This window comes from Mesocricetus auratus, unplaced genomic scaffold (assembly GCF_017639785.1).
Source record: "Mesocricetus auratus isolate SY011 unplaced genomic scaffold, BCM_Maur_2.0 Super-Scaffold_100022, whole genome shotgun sequence".
NCBI classification, from domain to species: domain Eukaryota; kingdom Metazoa; phylum Chordata; class Mammalia; order Rodentia; family Cricetidae; genus Mesocricetus; species Mesocricetus auratus.
This window is the reverse complement of record NW_024429203.1, coordinates 14970386-14983967: the sequence shown is the minus strand read 5'-3', so window position 1 is coordinate 14983967 and position 13582 is coordinate 14970386.

The following is a 13582-nucleotide window of genomic DNA, read 5'->3' as shown; positions in this document are numbered from 1 at the left end:
GTGGGATACTGGAGCCCAGGATGATTTCTTAAGACACCTGCTGTAAGTGCCATAAGGTCACTGCCAGAAAAATGTGGGAACTGGAATTTCCTTCACATCTGGTTTCGGAGAAGTTAGATCAGATCAAAAAGAGATGGAATTCCTTCAAGGGCTCATGAGGGAGGCTCATGATAAGGAGGCCCAGCAGGACCCAGGAAAAGTCTAATTGCAAAAGTGGTGATGGAATCAGAGCCACATTGGACTAGCCAGTAGATGACATAAATCCCTGAATTGTTGCTCTGCAGGGGAGTGGTCTGAGCATCCAATCATGTTGGGTACTTCCATCTATAATTCCCCAAGCATCAGGCCTATCAAAGCCACCATATCCCCCCCCCCCCACCTAGTCTCACAGTGCCTGGCAAAAGCTCTAGATGGAGGAGGAGTTAGCATGGGCCATCCTGACTTGAAGGCTCAGTGTGAACAGAACCAAAGGGCAAGAAGGAGCCAGGCTAAGCCACCAGCATTCCCAACCCCCAAAGAAAACTGTTGTGGCCTCTACAGGATACCAACTCTAAGAGTTGGCCTGTTCTCTTTTTCTTCCTCCAGGTCCAGAATAAGGGGAAGGGGCATTGGGTTAGAGGCTGGTTTGTATTTCAGACAGAGATTCTAATTGGTTCTGACCTGAGCCTCTTCACTTCTCATTACCTCCTGGAGTCGCTGAGTCCCTTTCATGTTTCAAGAGACCAAGTCCTCTCGCCATCCTGCCAAGGGTCTGGATTAACCTATCCCTGACCCTCAGATATCTGCGTTCCCAAGCCAGCACACATTTGCAGGGCGGGAGTAATGGGAGGTGCCCATGGCATCAGCAAAACATAGAAAATCAGCACCAAATCTGTTCCCCATCTCCAGCGTTGCTCCTTCCTCACAGTCACACCCCTGCCGCCCCCGGCTTGCATTCCTCTGTGGCCTCCCCACCACCGCAGATGTAGAGCTAGACCCAAAGATCCTTAGAGAAGGTTCACTTTCCAGGGTTCTGAAGAATTCCTTCTCAGTATGTGATCTTACACGGGTAATTCATCTTCTTTGTACTGCATGTTCCTTACCCAAAATACAGATATTGAACTTTACCTTGCATTTACACTCATTTTTTAAAATAAAAAAGTAGCATATGGCTGGGCATGGTGATATACATCTACAATCCCAACACTTGGGAGGCCAAGACAGGAGGATTGTGAGTTCAAGGCCACCCTGACAACATAATGACACCTTATCTCTAAACAAAACAAACAACATGAAAAAGAAAACAGAAAACATACTTCAAGTTTTAAAACATTTAAAAATTATTAAGGCTATAAAATATTTCATACTTATAAAAATGAATTTAAGTTCATGTATCTACATAGACTATTCAGAAACACATTTTTAACTTAACACATTATGAAGATTTTCCATTTTCAAAAGCTACACAGGATCCCCTAAAAGATATCATAATGTTCTCAGTTATTTCCCTGCTGATACACATGTGGGTTTTTTTCTGAGAGTTCATTATTACAATCTGTGCTGGTTAGGTTTTGACAGAACTGAGAGTCACTGGGGAAGAGGGGTCCCCAGCGGAGGAAGTAACTGCCTCCATCAGATTGGCCGGTAGGCAAGTCTGTGGGGTATCTGCTTGATTAATGATTGACGTGCTGTGGAAGGGCCCAGCCCACAGTGGGGAGCTGGGGGAGGGGCAGTGTTACTCCTGGGTTCTGGGTTGTGTGAGAAAGCAGGGTGAACAAGCCAGAGGGAACAAACCAGTAAGTAAAATCCCTTTATGGCCTCCTCTTCAGTTAATTCCCCAGTGTTCCTACCTTGACTTCCCTCAAGCATGGCCTATGGTTGGCAGTTGTAAGATAAGTTAAACTTCATCCCCAAGTTGCTTTTGGCCATGGCGTTCATCATAGCCTAGGACACAGTCCTGCTGTTCTGAACTTGCTCTATAGTAGACTCAGATTGGGGCGATTATCCAGCTCATGATATTCTTGGGGGCAATGACTTCTGGAAAATGTTCCTCTTTCAGAATTCCTTAACCCGCAGTCCAAATATTCACTGGGTCATCCTGTTTCTAGGATCACTGTGATTGGTTCTAGAATGAGCCAATGCAGAATCCATCCCAGGAACATTTGTACCAAATTCAGCACAAGGAGTCCTCTTTCCTTTCCTTTTTCTTTTGAGGAAGAGACCCACATTGTAGCCCATGCTATCCTGTAATACATTATGTAGTCTAGGCTGGTCTTGAACTCATGAAATCCTCCTGCCTTTGCCTCCTGAGTGCTGAATTGCAGATGTGAGCCACCATGCATCCATCTTTTGCTATCCATATGGGGTAACAAAAATCTAGGAGCTGCCAAGTGTCAAGAGAATAAAGCCAGCACAGAAAACAGCTGAGGGTGAGACAATATCTTTACTAAACGTAATTAATTTACATTTATCTATTTATGGAGTGCTATGATCTAACTCAAGGATTCATTTGTTCTTAATAAATACTCTACCACTAGGTCACATCCTGGTGCAAATTGTTTGTTTGTTTGGTTTGGTTTGGTTTTATTGAGAGGGGTCCCAGGCAGGCTTGGAATTCACTATATATAGCTCAGGTTGGCTTATAACTCACGATCTTCCACCCAAGGCTGGGATTATAGGCACATGCCACCACAACTGGCTAGTGTCTGTTTTAAACCAGAAGTTAGCTTATTGTTAAGGCCCCTCTGCTCTCGTGTTCTTTGACCATGAGAGAGGAGATCATAGGAAAAGACTATTCCTTTCTACTATGTTAGCCCTTCTCTGTGAATCCTGCCAGTGCCCCGAACTCTCAGAAGACAACGCTTCTCGATGAGGGCAACCCTTTCCTCCATCCTCACTCTTCATATGTGGCTCTTCTACCCTGTAGAGCCTCTCCTCTCTGAAACTGCCCCTGCGGCATAAGATAGCTTATAGCTACACTGTCATAATAGTTTAGGCTCTTTGAGAAAAGTCGCCGGGTGGTATAGTCTATATTTTCTCTGGCTGTCAAGTTCCTTTGTGACAGCAAACTTTCTCAAAGGAAAGGAGACAGAGTGGAGCAGTGGACCCACTCAAGTGGTCCACGAAGGTTCCTTAAATACCTATACCTCCGCGTCTCCAGGCCTCGTGTTAGGAACCGGGGGTGGAAAGATGGGCAGAGAGTATCTTCCAACCTTCCTCTACTTCCCTGTTTTTGAACTTTCACCCCTTCGCCACCGACCTCTCCCCAATTCTGCTCCACCCAAGGGCACAGCGTCCCCCAGAGTCCCCATGTGCTGCCTGCCATCTTTCTTTCCGCACAGGAGGGGAGGGCCCCCCACTTCATAGGACACTTATGAGGTTCCAATGAGTCAGTAGTGCTTTGTAACCTGTAAAGACCAGTGATTATTAATACCCAAGAAGAGAGAACGTGCGGGGAGCAGAGGGGAAGGGTGGGGAGTAGGCAGGGGAAAGGGGGCAATAGGGTAATTGGGAGGGCTGACAGCCCTAAGGACTCCACACTAAGTGGAAGATATAATGGGGCTCAGGGCAGAAGAGTCAGGGGCTTGGAATGCAGCAAGACTCAGAGGTCCATGCCTGGATTCCGGGGCCCCCGGGCCGCAACATTATTCACCTCCCTGGAGGTGGTGGCCTCTGGAGGTTTCTTTGACCTACCCAGAACAGTGTCTGTCTGCAGCCTGGCAGCCTCTCCCATGGTGCGTCTGCCTGTCTATCCATCTATCTCCTCCTGAGAATAGAGGAGGCTCAGCATGAGCCCACTTCTTTCCCTGCTGCCCGGCTCTAAGGCTTCCCAGGGTCGGGATAGATAGGCAGGCGATGCTGGCTCCTAGGAGTATTTGTGGGATTGAGGAGGGTCACCACTTTGAGCTCTCTGCTCCCCATCCCACCACTACCTCAAGGGCCACAGCAGGGCAGTGCCGACCAGACAGCTTGGGGATGTGCGGCTCCCCCAAGGAGGGGCTGGGATATCAAAGTTGGAAGTGCGGGGGCATGTCAGCCCCGCTTTGTGAACTGGACTCCCATCAATGCATGAAAGCCCTGCTCAACAAACCACATTCGCTGCGCTCCCAACCTGCATTCCCAATTGGTCACGGCCTGGCCCCCAGCTGCATTCCTGCGCTAGAGGAGGCAAAGGGCCCTGGCCTCTTTGTTCTTCCCAAATCAGGGCTCAGAACCATGACAGGCTGATCACATTACCCAGCTGAGGTCAGCCCGGCAGGAATGACCCCCCTCCTGCTCCTCCTCCACCTCAACAAGGCAGAGCCACTGGCCCTACCTTACCCCACTACTTTCCCTTGCCCTACCCTTACCTGTGCTGGCTTTTCACAACAGTCCAAGTTGGGCCTTTAGAGAGGAAGGAAAGTGCACAGACTACAACTTAGCAGCTTCATCCAGAGTCAGAAGCCAGGAGGAGCAGTGCCCGGACCCTGATTCCAAGGCTGGACCGGTTTCAGGCCATCTCCAAGGCTTTGCAGTTGCTTTGAAATGGCCCCACTGCCCCATGAGCTCAGAGCTTCACACAGCTTACATATCGATGCCATCTCAGACCTGAGGTCAGTGCCAGAACAAGGACAGCTTTAGCGCTGTCATGGAGAGGATGCTTTCCGTCCTCGGTGCCTCCCTGTCCCATTTAAGCCACAGTCCGTTTGGCCTTGGAGGGACTTCTTCTGACCTGCCTGGCTGGACTGTGGGCTCTGCTGTGTGACCTTGGCTGACTTAATGTCCTTCTCTGGATTTCAGTTTTTTCCCTTTCAAAACTATTATAACCATAAAGACAGTCCTCTGTCATAGGTTCCTCGGTTGCCATGGCTACATGACCGAAGTTACTTCTCTCTTCCCTCGCATCTCCCCAAATACCTGGCCTCCAACACACTTCTCCCTACACTCCCTTTCCTGCTTTCTCTGAATTCCTAAAGCTCCAATTTGAGACAGACTGCTCGGCTCAAATCATTTGTATTATTCTGAATAGTTCCGTGTGTCAATCATTGACTCCTTTGCAAACGTGTTGGCATTTCAGGAAAGACCTTTGGATTTTGTTATTCGTTCAACAATTTTTTATTCAATAGAGCTGTGCAGGCTACTAGGAATCAGTGATGGAGAAAGCAGTCCAGGTTGGACACAGGCCCTAGCTAATGTTGCAGTGGTTTTGTTTTCCCAGTTGTAATGAGCAAGAGGATGGAAAAAGCATCAGGCATCAAGAGGCCATGGCAAGGGCTCTAGGAAAGGTTCTCTGAGTAAAGGATATCTAAGATGAGATTTGGAGGTGGGTGCTAGAGAAGGAAATAGACCCTGCCAGAGCCAGAGCCTAAAGTGGGAGTAGGGTACAGGCAGATGTGGAACCTGGATTGTGTTCTAAGTGAAGCTATTGTGGGGCTTTCAGCAGGGGCACAGTATGAACCAGAATCACTGGGCAGAGGAATGGAAGGCAGTCTGGTGACCTAGAAAGATGCTGATGTGGTGTGTTGCTGGGGCAAGCCCCTGCTGGAGGTGATGCTTGGCTGAGTCTGGCTTCCCGGGAGCAGCTGGGATGAGACACACCAGGCACCCATTTGTAAGTGGAGGCTTGTTGTCCTGGCATTCGTGCATTGACCTGGTCTTGAATAATCAAGGGCCGAAACATCTTTGGAATTGGCATTCTTATCTGCTGCTAAGGTGCTTTTGAGATTTTCAGCACCCAGGACTCCTTTTTATTGTTCTCATGCTCAGCTCCTCCAAATTGTGTTGAGAACTGTTGTTTACTAAACAAACCAAATTCATTAAATTACTAATTACTGTTGCTTCCTGCTTCACTACTATGAAATTGTTTATCTGAGCTGTTGATTGCATATTAATGCTGTTTCCAATTGGAGGTGATTTGATTTCAGCCTAAAACCTTCCAGTGCTATGATGATAGCATCCACACAGTTGACCAGGGATGGACAGACATGCCAAGAGCATCCCACATAGCCTTAGGAGTACGCTCAAGAGCATCCCACATAGCCTTAGGAGTATGCTAGACACTCCCTTCTGTCCCTTCCAGTATCTTTATCCTCACTCTGAACCCAAGCCAGTTTTCAGAACCCTAGAACAGCATGAATAGAGTTTCTCTGCCCTCTTGTTTCTGCTTGGGGTCTGCTAATGGAATTCGCTGTTAGAGGGAGGAAGAGTCTGCTCCCTCTCTGATCAGCTTCTTGAGGTCTACGGCTACTGTGGCTGTGTCCTTCCAGTAAAACGCCACAGGGCCTGCCTCTTTTTTATAGCTATAGAAATTGGCGGGTTCTGCCCTGTCCCTGCACCATCCCTTCAAACAGACACTGCACCCCTTGCTTCTGTCTGTAAATCCTGTCAACAGGACATCACTGGTTCTCTCTTTTTTTTTTTTTTTTTTTTTTGGTTTTACGAGACAAGGTTTCTCTGTATTGTTATGGAGGGTGTCGGTCCAGCCTGGCCTCGAACTCACAGAGATCCGCCTGCCTCTGCCTCCCGAGTGCTGGGATTAAAGGCGTGCGCCACCACCGCCCGGCCACTGGTTCCCTCTTACACGCTCCTTCACGGTCCTGTTTGAGTGAGCCATCTTTTTGAGTGGGAACGTGACTTACACAAGAAACAGAAGGAAGTGTCCTAGTTTAAGTTGAAGGGTGAGTAGAAGCCAGTCTTTTTGACAGTTAATCTTCATCATCAACTTGGCTGGATTTGGCATCACTGTGGAAACACATCCCTGGGTGTTTCCAGAAAAAAAAAAACTGGCTTAGGTGGGAAGACCTACCCTGGCTGTAGTTGGGGTCCCAGACTGAACAAAGAGGAGAAAGTGAATGACATGCTAACATTCATCTGTCTCTCCTTATGACTGTGGACACAGTGTGACCAGTTACTAGTGCAAAGCCTACCATGCCTTGATGGGCTACACCCTCAAACTGTCAGCCAGAAGATGCCCTTCCCTCTTGAGTTGCTTTGTGAGCTATTTTGTTATAGCAGTGAAAAAGTACACGGCAAAAATTGCCTGATTCCTGTAGTTCTGAAAAATAAATATGAAAGTACCTCCCCAATTGTCATTGTTGCTGCCACAGACACTCAAGTTAGGAATCATTCACTGAAAGGACAAAGAGGCTACACAAACCTCCGTGTGGGGGCCTGGGCTTTCCCCTCCCAGCCAAACCCTAAGAAGGAAGAGAGAAGGCAGGTGGCCGAACCCTATCACTCCCTCTCTGGAGTGCTCCCATGATGCGGATGGAGCCTCCTCCTCCCCCCCACACACACACCCAGGTCCAGCCTCAGAGCCAGCTTGGCTAGAGCCTGGTGGGAATGGTGGCTTGGAAAGGAATGTCCTGAAGTCCATCAAGCAGAGGGGGACAGCTGCCCGCAAGATTGGGTTTCAGGAAAAGCAAGCCTAGCTCCTCCTGCCTGGGGGTCTGGGCTTCTGAAGGCCTGGACACCTGCTGGGGCCACCCCAGCCCACCCTCCCCACACCCAATCGGAGATGGGAAAGAGCAGAGCCGGGAAGCGGGGCTGTCACGCTCCCACCCACCGCATCTAGTCCCTCTCCCTCCCTGTCACCTCCAATTAGACAATTCATGCTCATGCTTTTCAGAACGGGGCCTTCCCACCAGCTGAATCCGGCACCTGCCCATGCTCTGCCTCCCCCTCCCTGCCCTGCAGCTTCTGGGCCTTCCTTTTGAGATTACATGCTGACCTCACCCTCCTGTCTCTCTGTAGAGAACACACTGTGCTCACCCCTGCCGTCTCTCAGCCTCTAAATGCTCTTCACTTCCCAGCTACCTCTCACCTCCTCATTCCTGCCTCCCCAGCCCCATTAGCAGGAGGGGCCCATTATTATTTGTTATTTAAACAATAACTTCAATTACTATTTCTCACTGTGCCCTCTCTGCCTGCCTCTCTGGAGTGAGCCAGCCCTCGTCATAATCTTGTCAGGCAGGAACTGCTGTCAGCTCCTTGGTATCAAGGTAACTGAGACCTTAGCTAACTCTCTAGGCTAAGGAGGGGGTGGCAGGAAACTGGAATCCAGATTCCTCTCTCTTATCTACTCTGCCACTGTCTGTCTTCTCCCCCCAGGACATAGTACGTTCCTGCAGAGACCTGACACTGTGGTTCTCTGGTATTCTGTAGGCACTGCCCAGCACGGTGGCACGAGCTGTGGCCTTCAGTCTCTTCAGACAAGCCCCAGTGAGCCACTTAGTGCTTAAAGCACATCGTGTCCACACTCTGCTCAAAAGGCAACTGTGTGTTTGCCTTTTCAGATATCCAGTCATCCTGCAAATGGCCTCCGAGGTCCTGAGTGATCAGCTCTGTCCATTATCTGTTCTGCTCAGATCACAGTGGCTCCGAGCTGCTCCTCACACGTCCTGGTGTGCCCCACCCGGAGTCTGACCAGGGGTGACTGGCAAAGTCCTGTTCACTAATTGCTTGGCATGACCTTCCTTCCTGCTGGTGCCACAGGCGCTGAAGCATTTCCAAACGAACTCTGTTCCAGAGGGAACAGCCTGGACACTCTCCTGCTCTCCATAGACAGAGCAGCCAAGGCCTCCGGGCTGCCCCCTGCGTCTTTCTCTGACCCTGTTCCTGCATGTACCTTCCTTTCTTCCTATTCTCCTTTACCCCAGGCTCCCTACCCCCTACAGCTGCACAAGCTGCTCCCAGGGTGAACCCCAGCCTTTCCCTACCAGGCCATTACCTCCTTCCAGATTTCTTGATGTCCACCTATCCAAGTCCTTGACAGCCTGTTCAGACTTACCTGCACCAAGCTTTCTCAGTGTCCGGTCTCTCCTTCACTCTACGATCAGTCTGTCTGTCCCCTTTGCTGTTCCCCATGGTACGCGGGCCATTTATTTCCCTTCCACTCCCAGACTCTTCCTTTGTGACTCTGGCTTTTGTTTTCTGTTTTAAATCTAAATTTTTTTTTACTGTGATCCTGTGCACCTGCACACATGATGGGGGCGGGGCCCACGCCACAGCACAGGTGCAGAAGTCAGAGGCTAACACTTCGGAGTTAATTCTCTCCTTCCACCCTTATTCAGGTCTCAAGAATTGAACTCAGGTCACCAGGCTGGGGCAGCAGCACTTTTCCCCCGCTGAACCATCTTGCCTGCTTATGACATTTTTCTCAGTCAGCCTTTGACATCCATGTGTTTGGATCGTAACCTTTAGACTAGGTATCGTCCATGCTGTGCATAAATAGTGGCTGGTACTCAGTTCCTACGTGTGCATTTTAAAGAACCACGTTCTCAGAGGGGAAAGTTGAGGCTGAGAAGAAGCAAGAGTTGTCACTGGTCATGGGGCAAGGGCCCAGAATCCCAGGAGAGCGTCCATGTGCCATCCTGTGGGATTCTTCATGTGGGAGACAGCACAGAAAAACTTCAGTAGCATTTAAGGTGCCTCCATGTTTTCTGCTTCTTGGCATTGCTTCTGCGATTATATTATGCTGGCAGCAAAAGAAAGATCTAGCTGAGCGCAATTTAATCTCAGAAGCTCTTCAAAAGCAAAGAGGTCTCTAGTCATCTGTAGGAAGGACTTCCCAGTCAAGGATACTACATTCAGGCTTCGACTTAAGGGTGGAGAAACACTTGCTGAGGAATGCAGATGGCCTCAGAAGCCAAGAGCAGCCCTAGCTGAGAGCCAGTAAGGAAACAAAAGCTTCAATCCTGCAGCCACTAGGACTTAAGTTTGGCCAAGACCCCAATGAAGCTAAGAAGAAGATACATTCCCAGACCTTCACAAAGGAATCTAGCATGCTGCTAACACCACCATTCCTGCCTGCAGAACTGATGGAGGAGCTGGGATCAGCCAGCCTCTAACAGCCTCTGACCCAGGGCAATCTGAACTACGCAGTCTGTGTCACTTAATTACTACAGTGACCCTTTTCACCGCAGGAGAAAAATGATGTGATGTATCTTGAATATCACAGGGACACAAACTAACATAACCATGCACTGAAAATCTAACTGGGATTTTTATTGCTTTATTTGATGATTCTTGTTGCTTTTAATCTCAGAGAGCAAACTGGTGGCCTATAATCCCAACACTAGGGAGGCTGAGGTGGAAGATGAACGGTCTGAAAACACCACAGGCTACATGACACAACTTGTCTCAGTTAGGGCTTCCCGTTGCTGCGGAGAGACACTATGATCACAGCAACTCTTATAAGGAGAACATTCAATTGGGGTGTTGGCTTACAGTTTCCGAGGTTCAGTCCATTATCACCGTGATGGGGAGCATGGCAGCGTGCAGGCAGATGTGGTACTCTATCTGAGAGTGCTGCATTTTACAGGCAACAAGAAGTCCACTGACTGGCACTGAGAGAAACTTGAGCAAAAGAGACCTCAAAGCCTGTCCGCATAATGACACACTTCCTCCAACAAGGCCACACCTCCTAACAGTGTCACTACTTTGGGGGGCATTTTCTTTCAAACTACAGTACAACCCTATCTCCAAGTCACAAAAACAAATCTCTGCGAGGTCACTGGGTAGACTAGCTGGGAAGCATGAGTCTCCGGAATGGCCCCAGCTGGCAGAGTCTCAGCATGGACATGGTTTGCACATCCCTCCAGCAGAGCAAGAAAGCTTCAGAAGCATCCATCCAACACCCCACACAATCTGGGACAACATCCCTCCGACATCAAGACAGGGAAAAGGTATATCTTTATTTTCACTATTCTCTGACTGACTGACACATTTCCTTTGATTAAGCATATAGGTATTTCAACGGACTTTTATTCAGTTGTAAAGGGAAACGGAATTTGCAGTAAACCAAACAGAACTGCAATTAAGTGAGGTAACTCAGACTCAAAAAGACAAAACTACATGTTTTCTCCCCTATGCAGATCCTAGCTTACAATGTTTATGTGCGTGTACACAAGTGGAATGATTGTGGGTAGACACTATGAAACTGATAGGGCACAGAGACCGGGGCACTGAGTATTCGATAGCTTAACAATGTGTTTGTGCTTCATTCTGTAGGCAGGACTCTACATGTGCGCACTGCTGATGTTTTGTTTTGGTTGTTGTTGTTTGGAGCTAGCATTAAATGTAGATATTATTCCTCCAAACTGCCAATCATGAAAGAATGCAAGACTCAGTGAGTGTCCTCTGTGTCTGCACGCACACACACACACAGAGAGAGAGAGAGACAGAGAGAGAGAGAGAGAGACAGAGAGAGAGAGAGAGAGAGAGAGAGAGAGAGAGAGAGAGAGAGAGAGAGAGAGAGAGAGAGAGAGAGACAGAGAGATCTCAGAGACAACAACCACCTGGCCAGGACAGCAGATTTTCTCTGACCTCCTTGATGGCTGGTTCTCTGAATACAGCACATCTTAAAGATGCAGTCCCCAGTTTTGTTTATGCTATGGGCAGCACAGGTCACTTAGACACCTAGAAAGGGACCATAAAGAGGGGAAGGAAGTGTTTAGGAAGAGGAGAAGGAAAAACAGATGCATGAGATGTGGAAGTGAAAGGAAGCTGGGGTTGAAGAAGGATACAGAAGAGATGGGGGGGAGGGATGGGGAAGAGAACCAACAAGAGCAAATTTCGTGTGAAGAAACCATAATGAAATCTAACACTGTGTATGCTAAGAAAAGTTTAAAGAGAATATAGATACTGTCATCTCTGTTCCCAGACTGCTGGTACAATATGACAGCCACCCCATCTCACTTGTCTGCTTCCATGTCTTCCTGACATGATGAACTATCACTTACTGGTTTGCTTTGCTTTTTGTTTTTGTTTTTGTTTTGTGCTTTTGGTTTTTCAAAACAGGATTTCTCTCTGTGGCCTTTGTTGTCCTGTAGGCAACCTCTGTAGACCAAGGTGGCATCAAACTCAGAGATCCACCTGCCTCTGCTTCCTAAGTGCTGGAACTAAAGGCATGAACTTCCACGCTTGGCTTCTCAAACTACAAAGGAGAGTGGCACTCAAGAACTATGCCTAGCACACCCAGCTAAGCAAGCCCATGGCTGACTGTAACCACACGAAGACATAGCCCCACACAGAAATAACCAGTCATTGTCACACTCCTGACCCACAGAAACCATGGGAGATGATAAATAATTCAGCGCCTAAAACTTTGTCATCAATAGAAATCACATTACAGGGGTGGGGACACAGCTCAGTTGATACAGTGCCTCCCTAACACAACATGAGGCCCTGAGTTCAAGCCCCAGAACCACATAAACCAGGCATGGGGGCACATGCCTGTAATCCCAGCACTTGGAAGGTGGATGCAGGAGAATCAAGAGTTCAAGATCAAACTTGGATATGAAACAAGTTCAAGACCAGCCTGAGTTATATGAGATTTTGTCCTCAAAGAAATAAAATCAAGTTATAGTTTTTGCCACTATTAGATCTCTATCCATCTCTGTGTTGAAATTACAATAGTATTAGATCTTGTCAATAAAGAAACACACAGTACCATATCACATTTCTTTAATGTTTTGATAGCTATTTGATAAAATTACATTGTTTTGTGAATCTACTTTTCATTTTGGGGTGTGAGCGTGTGTGTGTGTGTGTGTGTGTGTGTGTGTGTGTGTGTGTGTGTCTATGTGTGTTGCTGATGATTGAACCCAATAAACATTATTCTGAGAGAGTCTTGTTAAAATTTGGATCCCAAATGTCCTTCTAAATGTTCATGATTTGAAGGCTTGGTCCCCAGTGCTGCTCTGGGAGCAGCGCCTTTGAAAGTGACTAGACGGTAGGTGCTGACCTCAGTTATGGATTCACCCATAGCCCTGATTCCACTCTTCCCATTCCCCTGTACCTTATCACAGCTGCTCTTTGGCTTCCTGTTGTGGAGCACAGGACAGTGGTATCTTGTAGTCTCCAGATGGTTTTGCCCCATATAACCACAGCTCCCACCCTGGATCCCACAAGGCCTTGGCTGGCTCTTCTTACTTCCTCTGTCCCCTATTTCAGCCCACATGATCCCACAACTGCCTATCCACCATCCAGCAAGAAGGATAAAAATATACATCCACCCTACGGCAGTAATGTCCTGATGTTTGTTAGTAAGAAACAAGGAGTAACCTGTAACGCTCAAGGCAAAGGGAGGAGGGTAGAGCCCACCACGGCCAAAGCCCACATTCCTGGGTCCAAGCGACTCTCCACCTAGATAATTTCTTGGCTGTCAAGGCCTCAGTAGAGTAGGCCTTCTCCTCTATACCAGTGCCACAGTCCTTCCTGTTCTGGGTCACTGGACAGTTTTAGGGTGTGGGTAAGAGGCCAGCCAAAAGCCTGAGTCACTGGATGGGACAGATGAGTCCAGGGTTGTGGTCTCTGTGGGGAGGGCTGAGAGTCTGCCAGTGGTGGAATGTCCTCATTCTACTCCAGATTCCTCAATGGCCCAGTGTGCAGGGAGCTAGATGCTTGTGCCCTTAGCTTTGGAGTCTTATATGACCAACTCAAGTCACACTGTCCTTCTTTGTCCCCCAGGTCATGTTATTCAGAGTGTAGGGAAAAGGGTCCAACCAAAGAAACACACCCTGAGCAGAGACAAAGAAATGCACCCTGACCCTGAAACCCGTGCCAAAGAAACACACTTTGTCCCTGGAATCAGAGCCAGTAAAAGGAATACACCCTGACCCTA